This window comes from Crotalus tigris, unplaced genomic scaffold (assembly GCF_016545835.1).
Source record: "Crotalus tigris isolate CLP2741 ecotype Arizona unplaced genomic scaffold, ASM1654583v1 scf7180000024375.2447938, whole genome shotgun sequence".
NCBI classification, from domain to species: domain Eukaryota; kingdom Metazoa; phylum Chordata; class Lepidosauria; order Squamata; family Viperidae; genus Crotalus; species Crotalus tigris.
The window spans coordinates 1,302,150-1,315,034 of NW_024100545.1; the positions used below are offsets into that span (position 1 = coordinate 1,302,150).

Below are 12,885 nucleotides of genomic sequence, written 5' to 3' on the forward strand. Positions count from 1 at the left end.
GATTTGGAGAAAATATTATAAAAGTGATTTTAAAGTTCCATTATGGGCTATACCTTGGCATGCGATAGAAGGAATAAAAAGAGGAGTAAAAATGGACATGGTGTCTTATAGTCAGTTACTTAGATGGGATGGGCAAAACTGGCAGTTAAGAATACGGGAAGATTTAGCGCAAGAAAATATTATTTATTCTTGGTTTCAATATAGGCAACTAGTAGATAAATGGAAGGTGGATTGTAAATTGGGTTTTCTTAGAGAAGATGGAAATCTTATTAAGCAAGTCAAGGATCAAAGACAAACCCATATCAAGAGAATTTATGGGGTATTAGTTGAAATGGACTCAGAAACGGAATTAATTAAAGATTGTATGATTAGATGGGCGCAGAATTTTGGTGTCCCAGTCTCATTGGACATTTGGGAAACCATTTGGGTGAGAAATGTCAAATTTACACAAGCACAGAACCTTAGGGAGAATTTTTATAAAATGTTTTATAGATGGCACCTTGATCCACAAAAAATGTCTCTTATGTACCCTGACGTGCAACCCAAATGTTGGAGATGTGGTTATAAGGATGCTTCTTATTATCATATTTGGTGGTCATGCAGAGAGATAAAAGCATTTTGGATCAAAATATGGTGGAATATCCAGAGAATTTTTAGAAGGAGGGTAAAATTTACTCCGCAATTATTTTTGTTAGGCATTGTTACAGATTGTGATACAAAGGAGGTTGTATTGATGTTAAATTTGATTACAGCCGCTAGGCTGTTAGTAGGACAATATTGGAAGAAGGAATCTTTGCCTACATTGCAGGAATGGTTTCTTAAAGTAGCTTATCTGGCGGAAATGGCAAAGATTTCGGCTTTCTTAAAGCAACAAACGCAAGAGAAGTTCCTTGCTGTTTGGGACAAATGGATAAAATTTATACAATTTAGATTGGGTATACAAAAATATCACATAGCTTTTTTATAAGTTTTATTTTTATATATATATATAGATATTTTTTATATATATATATAATATAAATTTTTTAATTTAATTTTTTATTTTTATTTCTTAATTTTTAATTAAGCCTATATTCTGCTCTGGGAAGCTCAGGGGGGGGGAAGGGAGGGTTTTTGTGAGGGGTGGGGGATGGGGTTTTTTTTTTTATATATATATATGTAATGTTTAGGTTTTTTTTGTATATGTTGTCTTTTGTTTTGTATTGTTTTTGTCTTTTTGTAAAATCTATAAAACTTTCAATAAAAAAAAAAAAAAAAAGAAAGAGCAAGTTTAAAGCAGGGACTCCCTCATTCATAACTCAGGATAACTTTCAATAAATATTCCTAAATGATTTGTACTGAATATTGTAAGTGACCAGCACCATTATTGCAGTGCAATTTTCTATGGAACATGATGTTTTTCCTTAACAGAAAAGCCACAGTCAGTATTTAAAAGTAGATATGAAAATGGAATGGGAGTGGGGGTTTCAGGTGTTCCATAAATACCTGAATTTACACATTGTCTGATTATTTTACAATGTGATATATATGCCAAGTGTCATTACTAATACACGCTACATTTATATAGTTGAAAGTGCAGTGTTTCATACTATTTTCCATACTAATACAGAAATAATCAACAGACATAGACAGAAATGAGCTTCAGAAAATGTTGCCTTCCTTGCTGCACTGCAATTTCAATTCACAGAAATCAATGTATACTTGAGAAGTTGAAGAATGGTCTGTAATTTAGACATAATGTGAAGTTCTTGGAACTGATCTGACTTTCCTGTAAGTCTTCTGGCCTCTGTTCCGAGTTGCCAGGAAGGTGGCAAGCAGGGAGATTATCTACAGTACTGGGAAAACATCAGTGGGATTATGCTAGCCCCTCTTGCAGGTGGGTTGAAAAGGAGGAGAAGTTGGTTAAGGAGATGAAGGTGGTTTTAAAGAGGATTTCCATGAGAAGGAAATTTATATTTCTGATCTGAATAAGCCACTTTATCCAGATAGTGTGCTTGGGAACTTCAGAGCCCAATTTCATCACAAATCCCCCTGGATTAACTGTAAGGCTCTGATACATGTATAATGATAAGAGGAAGAAGAGATAAATACGTGCTTCAACAAACTGAAGTATGTTTGGAGTAAATGTACGGCTGCATCATCATGCCACACTCAAAGATGAATGCACACGGGCTCAAACTATTAGATATTTAATCTAGCTCACATTTAATTGGTCTGAATGTCTGCCTATAAGAGCCGTTGATGGATTACCCAGAAAAAAATCCTGACTTTGACCATACCCATGTTGAAGAACGTGGTGCTCTCCTTCTCTCCAAATAAGTTCCTTCTCAATAAACTACTTGGAGCTCTAATGAGATTGAGATTGGCTACTGCCGGTACGAATTGCACAAGGAGTCCAATGCGACAGCCCCTCTGTCTGCTCTTCTGGAATAAAGGGCTGGTGCCAACCTGTTCCTAAAATGAGAGGTTCCCATCCTGACCTAAAGCCTCTCCACCCCATCCCTTCTGGAATGGAGGAGAACAATCATTCTTGATGTGACCAGAAGCAGAAACCGCTGCAGGAATACTCTATTTCTCTTACATTTACAGTTTTAAAACAATAAGAAAACCATACAATCTGTCTATTTTCCCTAGCAACTGGCTGAAACAAGTTAGTTCCCCCCTCTACCAATATTTTTTTACATGCTGGATGAGAATGAATTAGTAATTAAACAGGAAACAAAAATTTTGAGACTAAATATGTCATGCAATGGGAATAACTATACAAGATATCTGTTTCAGTCTTTAAAAATTAAAGTCCACCTGTATGTAACAACAGTTTAAAAAATGAATGTCACAGTGGCCCCTGAGGTATGTAAATATAAGTATTTTTTAGCTCCCGTTTCCTTCCACTATGGGAAAAATGAAAGCAACATTCTCCGATTGCTAGAAAATGTACATCAAAAACTCGAGTTCTCTGCTTAACATTTGGAGTTCTGATGTTCAATTTAATCCCTTCCCATCTTGAATTGAAATTGGGAGATTTGTATTTGCCAACCCACTGCAAGATAAGCACCTTGTTGCAGTCAACCCCATTTTGTCTTCCAAAATGTCAGTGATATTGCATACATAATCAATACAAACCAAATAGCTCCTAACCTGTCCAGACTGCATACTTACGATTTGGAGCAAGGATTCTCAAGGAAATCTTGTCATCATCTCACTCCCCTGCATCTGCTATAGAATTACTATGACTGCTGGAGCTGCTGGAGCACGCTAATGTCCCCTCCTTCAAGCATGTAGTGTATTGAGCTGGCCAATTAGATAGCATCATTGCCCCATGGAAGTTGGAAGTGGAGCCTAATGGGCAGGATCCTACAACAATGCCACCAAACACACCAAACTGCACCCATGAAATTAAGCACAGGACGAGGGCTTCCACTATACCTGCGAAAGGATGTTATCACTACTGGATATTAGGAAGCGATATGTGGATCATAGAAGCAAAGATTCAGCCTTGCATCATTACAGGGCCCAGCAGCCTTATAAAATATGGGCCAAAACATTAGGAAGTTATGTAGATCAGAAAGTGAATAGGGCAGGAAGCCATCCAGTGACCGTGCTCACCACTATTCAACACTGCAATGAACAGGTAGCAGACCTGAGTTCCAGGAAAGCCTGTATGTCCTTTCTAATATTCATTCAAAATAATCCCTGAGAAGTTTTTAAATCAGCCCAGCATCCTCCAAAAGAGCAGGAAAGAAGAGTTCCTTAGAAACAACAGGTCACCTACAGCATTTATGGCTTATAATTAGAACATTTATTAAATACTAATAATATAATGTTCATATTACCCCGGTCCTGGACTTCTTGTTTCTAAGCACAGTTCAAGAATTACTGTTGATCTTCACACTGAAAAGGCTGAGATTCAAGACATCTCAGGGACTGCCTCCTGCCATATCACCCTGTATGTTCCCTAAAATAATGAGAGATTTGTATAGTTTGTGTGTGTTCAGCACTATAATGTAATCATTTTTTTTAAAAAAAATGTATGGGTTTTAAACTTGCAAGCAGTCTGAAATGATGCATATATTTGGAGGGGTGGGACAGAAATCTCTCTTTCGCAAATAAATAACATCCATAGGCCTTTTCTGCCTGAAAATATATTAAAAATTGTATATTATTGCCTTCAGATACTTGTAAAAGAGTTGGAAGCTGAAGGTTTATGCTCATCTAAACTAGTGCCTTGCCAGATTGAGAATACTAGGAATCTATACCTAACTAGAAATTAAAACATCAGACAGATTATTTTATTTATTTTAATTTATTAGCAGATGGCAGTTACTGTAAAAATATTTGTGCAAATCTATCTACATTTATAATGATGAAATCTATCTACATTTATAATGATGGCAAGAAACAGCACAGCTGGGAAAAGGTAGGATGCCCTGCAGTTACTTTCTTGCAGGCAATCTCTACCTGTTCAAAGATTTATGTTGATGCAAGATTCATGTCTGCACTTCAGTGGATCCTGAATAATAATCCAGGGAAAATAGTTACAAAATGGAAATATGTTTATGAATTTAAAAAAACCTGCCATGTGCAACACTCATGGTGGACAGGGGAAACTAATAGTGCCTGACCATGGAAATGATTTTGAACTTGACTTTGGCTAAAAAGGATCACAACTTCTATTACCTTTATTATCTTGTAAAGGAAGCAGCATAACAGCCCAAGGAGGAGCTCTTGCAGCCATGACAGCCACTACAGTCTCACAGAGAAAGACACAACGGGAGTGGCAGCTTGTCTTCCCTGTTCTTTTTTTTCTGCAGACCCCCCCTTTGGCCACAATTGCTGACAACTGAAAACACAATTTTCTATCATTTTCAGGTAGAGAAACATAGCAAGGGTAAACTCTAAAATATGCACAACGCATTTAAAACATCCCTCCCCAATCTCATTCCCAAGACATGGGTGATAGTGCCCTAATGCCTTGTATTTCTCCCAGAAACAAAGTATTTCTCCTGCAACTCCACAACTTCTCCTGGCTCTTTCTCCAAACTCCTCAGTCCTGTCCTCAGAAGGTCCCCCGTCTTTCTTTCTGTGATGGACAGTTTAGCTCAAAAGGAGGAAGCAACCTAGAGGACTTCTCCTGTGCAAGCATGAGTCACTACTGATATTGAAAATCATGGCAATCTTACATCCCAGGTCCTACCTTAGCTGTACTTAGATTAAATCTACTGATGTGCAGTAGACTCTTAGCCAAAACATCTTGAGTCCTTATTACCAAACTTACCACGAACAAGCCAGAGGTCAACATTTCTAACATAACATGCCTTTTAATCTCTCATTCACATGCCCCTCTCACAGCCATTTATAGACACCGAGGATCACATGAACACCAGAATGTGGTTACAAATTTGACACGATGAAAAAAAAAAATCAGCTTTCTTGTTCGTTGTACACTGTTTCTCCCCTTACACGGTTCCTCCCATAGCTTTCTCCTATTTGCAAAGCTAACACTTTTCTCTGTCTTCCAGGTGGCCTGTTATTGATATGTTCACCTTCCTGTTGACATTCTGCCCCGGCTTCATTGCCTTTCTTCCCCTTGTCTTACCTGTTTGGGTCAGCATGGGTGATAGAAATTCGGGGAGGGATGCGGAGTGGCAGAGTGGTTGGCCTCTGGACATTGTCTGGCTCTGGGGAGCGTGCTCTGTCTATGGGTTTCCGTGGAGGGACCTGCAAGCTGGAGGAGAGGCGTCTCCGTCCCCGACGTAAATCAGAGCCCAGCATGCTGGAGGAGGTATAAGAACGGCTGCACCCGTTGGGGTCCAAAGTGTCCTTTGGCTTCTGCAAAGAAAAAAAAAGAAAAAGAAAGAAGCTTATACCTTATATCTGATGGGATTTCAGACATTTAGAGCAAAGCTCAGTTAAGTTTCCATCAGAGATGAATACTACAAGCAGGGGAAATATAGTTGGGATCAGATTAGCATTTGAAATATTTTATTTCTGAACCCAGCTCTGATGGTTGCTGATCTGGCAGAGCAGCCCTTCCATGAAGAAGCAAAATTGGAAGTCATTAAACACAACAGAACATCATTTTGCCTGCCTATTGGTGCATGTCTAGGAACTGGTTTTAATTTTATACTTTTTGCTTAAGATTCAACTCCAAAACCAACAGCAACTGTCTTTTTTCTTTCGTAGAATTGGCAATGAAGATATCAAAGTGATGGATAACTTTTGCCTTTCAGGATTAACCATCAGCAGGAAAGAAACAAGCAGTCAAAAAACAAACAGCACACCAACATTTGGTAGAGCAGTCTTAAAACCTTGAAAAAGATAGTCAGATGGCATGAAGAGTTTAAGTCTATAAAAATCAGTCTAATGCAAGCAATGATACTTCCTGTGATCTTCTATGGAAACGAAAGTTAAAGCAGGATAGAAAGAATATTGAACACTTTTGAACTTTGGTGTTGGAGAAGACTACTGATAATACCAGAAACAGCCAAGAAAACAAACAAATGGATTAGTAAACAAATCAATCCAGAGGGATCCCTTGGACATAAATGATCAGGTTCAAATTATTATTGAAGACTTAGCTCTCTAGGGAGAGAGGGAGGGAGGGAGGGAGGGAGGGAGGGAGGGAGGGAACAGTAGAACAGTAAAGTGGATATATTCTATTACAGTAATGATGGGTTCACCATTGGAAGATCTGAAGGACTAGGTTGGGGACACATTGTCATGGAGAAAGTCTGGCTATGTAGTTATTAAGAATTAATAAGGACTGGGTGGCACATACTCAATGAAAAATGCTAAATCCAGGGAACTAATTATGTACACCTATTGCAGCAAAACAAGAAAGTCTTGTGATACTGTACTAAGAGAATGACCCAAAGAACTGCCACAATGAGACTTTCAACAAGGATGGTGCAGAGTTATCTTAAATTAGGCTCAGGTATAATATTCATATATAAATATATCATGGTCAGAAAAGTAATCTATATAATCATAGCACTTAAATATATGCAGCTTAACCCAGTGTTTTCTCATTTACCCTTAGATAGGCAGCTGCAATTTCAAGTTAAGAGTTTTAGGGAGCCAATGGGCTGGAACATAAACAATAATTTAGTAGCACTGTCCCCAAAATAGCATTTCAATCTATTTTGTCCAAAGGGGCTCATTCAAATGAAGATAATGAGATCACAGCCACCAGACCTCAGACATTATAATGCTTGCGTAATTTCCTTATTAATATGGATAAACTTATGCTACACTTTCACATCTAAGAATTGCTCTATTTTGATTGAAGTACTAGACCCTATTTTTTTCTACTTCACCCATATTTTATACATTAACTAAATTATGAAAGAAGGAACTCTGACAGTCAGACCAAAATTTCTTAAATAATATTCCATTAACAATGATGACATCCAATAATGCAAACTCTTCTGTTCCTGGAAATATTTACAACGGATGTATTTAACCTTCACCTTTACCCAGGTTGCCTTCTTTTCTGGTTTCTAAAGGTGCTTTGTGTTTTTCCAATTTTCATCTGTTCTGTTTCACTGCACATCGAAGTGAGAGCATTGCCTGAGGGACTGTCTTTATTCAAAACAAAGATGCATGATTTCCCTTAAGCATTCCCTTGCCCTCCAATTGTACTTCTTTAATTACTTGGTCTTATAAAATTGGTGGCAGGCCCATTTTCTGATCTTACCTGCTGGTGTTCTGGTATTCTTCCACCAACTACATATCGCTCATTGGGAGGATTTGGGAGAGAAGAGACAGAGATGCCACCTATGTGCCACCACTAAATTGTAGTTAGAACACAACATTGCAAAAAAACTTTGCTATGCATGAAAAAACAGCCTCCCTCCATTTGATGTCCTCTGGATGTGCTAAAATGTTATACCTCCAATTATGCCCACATGAGCTAAAATTGAGGGGAACTGATGTCCAAACACATATAGGACAAATTGGGGAAGGATAATCAGTCAAATGTCAAGGGTCTGGACCTTCTATTTATAACAACTTTGGCATGAGGGAATGTTCTGGTTATAGCTATGTTCATTTTGCTAGTATGCAGTTTCTAAGCTTCTCTGCCTCTCTCTCTCTCTCTCTCTCTCTCTCTCTCTCTCTCTCTCTCTCTCTCTGTGTGTGTGTGTGTGTGTGTGAGAGAGAGAGAGAGAGAGAGAGAGAGAGAGAGAGAGAGAGAGATATGAATTAAATGAGTTATAGAATTCTATGACTAGATCTCTGATCTGAATTCTAAAGAAGGTTTGACAATAGATCTTCTCCCCAAATACTTGGGGCCTGTAACAAAAGAGAGATTGTTTTCTGTTTTGTAATGTCTGCTGGTACATTTCAAATAAGACAAATAATTATAATTGTAACATATGTCTGATCAAAAGGAAACTAAGCCCTCTAGTAAGGCACTTGGAACTTCGCATATGGAGCACGGTCTTTGAGGAGACAAGAATTTAATATTCACATTTCACAGCTAACTGCAGGAATGGTTCTAGAAAAAGTTGTATTAAATGAAGTTAATCTTAAAGTTAATCTGTATTAAATGAAGTTAATCTTAAAGGATGTGTGGGTCATTTTCCTGATAAAACTCCTTCTGCTCTTAACTCCTCTCTTGTTAAAAATGGATTTTGCGGCTGTTATGAGAGCAGTTATTACGTCAAACACTCAACCACTGATTTAAAACAGACTGATGAAAAGTCTATAGAATAAAACTTGCCCTTTCTGAAGGAAAAACCCAAGCCCAACTGAGCCTCGTTACCAGTGTCTACCTCAGTGCAAAGCTCCTCTTCCTCTATCTACTCTTCCGATGCTTTCAAATGGTTTTACTATTACTGTAATTTGCTGAGCCAAGGCAGAGCAGAAAACTGGCAGACAGGGAGAGAATGAGATACATAATCCTATGCTGGCAGGAGCCAACCTTTTTGTCCAAGGGGCATGGAGGTTCCCTGAGTATCTTGCTTATGGTTCAATCCTTTCTCCTTGACAATAACATCATTCATCTACAAACAAGAATGGAACCACCTTACAAATGGAAGAAGCAAGAAAGCACTCTCCTTTTGCATGAGAAAGGTGTTGGCCAGAAATGAGCCTTCCAGGATTGGCAGCTGCATCACCTCTGAAACACCTGTCTCCTGCCCCTGTCACTGCCAGGCTCCTGCAGGGTTGTCTTGCTTCAAGAGCGTCCTCTCTTTTTGACTTAAGACATGGGCCTCAAAAAATAGTTCCTCCCTAAGCAAGCTGTGTACTCCAGGAAATTATTTCTAAACAATAAACCATAGTCAGAGTGGAGCCGTTAATGTCATTAAATGTTCTTGAACACTGTACTGTTTTAACTGGGCAATTAAATCAGATCAATGCACGACAGCGAATTCACTCCAAAAGTGTTGTGAAATTAGCAACCACGCTGCTCTGCATTCTGGGTCAGTTCTTAATGCCAATAAGTTGTGTTGTTTTAAAATAAGATTTTCTCCAGGACGAGAACTGTTTTTATTTCTAATATTTTATGTCACTGTTCTTTAATTAGCACGGTGAGACTTACAAGCATGTCGTGTCACAATTTTAAATTTGTTGTTCCAAATAAGATTTTAAAAAAAAATGGGGAAAGGGAATTTAAGAAGGCCAGAAAGATAATCAGGCAGATAGAATGTGTGTACTTAAAATGTGAGAGGTCAATCCTAAATTTGAAAAATCTTTGTTAATTACATTTTATGAATTAGTTTCTGGGTTCACACAATATACTAAGCCACTGTTATTTGTATACATCATCTAAAATTAGCATATTGCAAAATCAGCCAAATTGTGACTAATTCAAGAAATCCAAGGTCCCTTCCAACTATAATATTTTGTAAATTATGACTTGAAACGTAAAAGTGATATATGAACTAGTCAATCTCTTAAATAGCAGCTCTCTGGATTTGGCTGTATTCTTTTCATTTTGCAAACTGAGATCAAAAGGATGTAGCATACTCTAAGTCCATGTTTTTCAACCCCAGCAACTTTAAGATGTGTGGACTTTAACTCTGGTTGGGAAATTCTGGGAGCTGAAGTCCACACATCTTAAAGTTGCTGAGGTTGAAAAACACTGCTCTGAGCCACCAAATGCCTCTGTGACAAAAAGGAACAAGTTGCCTGAGGACCTTGTTGTTTTCATATCCCATTCTTTGAACACTTATGCCACTCAGTGGCCTGCTAACCTATGAGAAGCTTCACAGATAGTGAAAGTATCTTTGAAAGTAAGGGATCATCACTGATTGGGGGGGGGGGTGCATGGAAAATTATGAACACTTACAATCTTTAATTTTCTCAGAATGCTTAGGAATTCACCCACCCACCCCAAATTATTTACATGAATCCATTGTTGTATATGATATGTACTGTATATATGAACATCACTATGATATGTAACAAAGTGCCGGGCTAGGACTGGAGAGGCAGAGGTTTTAGTTGCTACTCGATTTTGAATGCATGGGCCTTCTCTTAACTTAACTTACCCCATACATAGATGAGACTGACCTCTACTCCCATCCCCTTTTTGAAAACTAAGCAGAGATTCCCTGAAGTAATGCAGCAATTCAAGAAGATATAAACTGTCAATAGAAATCAACATTCATGGCCCCAAAGCCATTGCAATCAGTAAAGCATGTACACTAATGTACACTTGCAGTCGATATTCCTATTATAAACCCATAAGAGTAAGAGCCTTTAAAGCCATTGCAAACAAGACAACCCCTCCCCCACCCAACAATTACAATTCCTCCAATACCTGTACTCTCAGTTCAGACTGATCCTTCTTTGAAAACATTGAATAGCAGTGAAAATCCCCTTTGTACAATAGTTTGTCACTGCTGATCAATACAGAGACAAAATAAGCTTGCATTGTTTTCTCCTATTTCCAATTGTGGTGGTATTCTTTTCCCCTCAAGAAGTGTTTGGAGAGATATTTTTCTTTTGCAAATGTATATTCTTTATCAACTCAGTGGAAACCTTATTTCCTACATTTATCTGAATCAACATTCAGTAGAAGAATTTCCGAATGGAAGTGCTTAAGGGTGGAGGAAGGAGAATGGCTTGAGATTGAAGGGCACCAGATGAGCCAAACCCTTAAAATAACTTACCCATCCAAATTTCTACTTAAGCTACAGGAATTCTAACTAATGATCCTAGTTGTAAGTATCTCTAATATGTTAGTGATGCATCATCATCATCATCATCATTTCTTGATTTTATTCAGATTACTAAGTCTAGCCATTATTTATCTTATATGTTTGTTTTTAGACATCGGTGTGCACAAGTGAAGCTGTTATGCAGCTATCAGTGATTTTAGGATGAGAGGTCATCAATATGTGGCTAACCTTTAGTTCTATTTCTCCATAACATCTGAATAAGGAGATGCTGAACTGCTGAACTGTATACATTGATATTTAAAGTACACTCAATATACGAAGTGATTTCTATGGTCAAGAACACTTTTTAGCAACTTAAGTTGGTATAACAGCTATATTCTGTTATAGTGAGGGACTTGACTATTGTAATGAATGTGTTCGCTGGTGCTGGTGCAGAATTGCATGATAAAGTTGCTATACCTGGTCATGTATATTTTATATTTATATTAAAGTAACTCTGCTAGTCATATAGCATAGTTTCAGCAATTACCTAAAAAGCAATATTCAGTGTTTTGCTCCTGGCACTAAAGACTCCAAACAACTTGGGACCTAGCAACTTTGATATAGGTAATCCTCAATATATGACAATTGGGACTAGAACTTCCACTGCTAAGGAAGGCAGTTGTTAAGTGAAACACACCTGATTTTACAACCTTTTGGTCACAGCTGTTAAGTGAACCACTGTAATTGTTAAGTGAATCGTCCAGTCGTTAAGTGAATCCAGCTTCCCCCTTCGACTTTGCTTGTTGGAAGCTGACTGGGAAGGTTATAGATGGTGATTACATGCTCCTGGGATTCTGCAACCATTATAAATGCATGCCAATTGCCAAGTGGGAGGCCTGGTTGCAAGTCTCTTTTTTCCAGCATCGTTGTAACTTCAAACAATCACAATGGTTGTAACAATGGTTGTAAGTCAAAGACAATTGGTATTTAGAAACTTACTACAGTATTATGTCTCTTAAGTATGCACTGAGGGCCCATTTCTCAGCCAGGTCCTCCCAGCATGAACAGAGTACTTGTAAGATGCTACTAGTATTATCAGAGATCATATATCATAAGTCTTTTGTTGCCTTTGATTTTTCCAAACATCAGGGTCTTCTCCAAATATTCTTGTTATTATGTGTCCAAAATATTTAGCTTTAGTGTCTTTTTAGAGCTTCCAGTAAGCAGTCTGGTTTTAGTACTGAATGATTAATTTTTCTTATGGTCAGAGATATTTTCAACAATTTCCTCCAACATCACGTTCAAAGGCATCCATTTTTCTTCATTTAGTCTTTCTGTTGATCCAGTTTTCATAGCTGTATGTTACAACCAAGAAAAGCATGCCTCCTTTAAAAATATGCAATTTTGCTGTCAATGTAATATGTCTCTGCATGTTAATATTTTTATAGATCTGAAATAAACTTCCTCTTAAATAGCAAATGTCTTCATGTCATGATTTTTTTACCATTTTCTATTGTTTTTAGTTTTTGTAAATTGCCCTGAGTATCTCAGAGTGGGGAGCTATAGCAAATGTAAATGAATAAATAATAACAGTGTCCATCTCTGTGAATTTTTGAGCCTAAGAAGATAAAATCTGTTCCATTTTAACTTCTTTGCCTGTTTAGATTTAGGTTATCATTGCATGTTGACATAATCCTAGGGATTCTTTTTAATATGAGATCAGGTGGTTTGCATTGTCTTTTTTCTGTTTTAAAAGTATATTCTTTACATCTGA

The 12,885-nt window shown here is 37.6% G+C and overlaps 1 long non-coding RNA gene across 1 annotated transcript in view; it reads right to left on the minus strand.

Moving 5' to 3' along the window:
• Window positions 1–5,368: 5,368 nt before the first annotated feature.
• The window catches only part of LOC120301304, a 132,481-nt gene continuing 124,964 nt past the window's right edge, over window positions 5,369–12,885 (minus strand). Inside the window, exon 3 of the long non-coding RNA XR_005554858.1 lies at window positions 5,369–5,829. This is a non-coding gene — a long non-coding RNA (uncharacterized LOC120301304). The remainder of the gene's footprint in view (window positions 5,830–12,885) is intronic.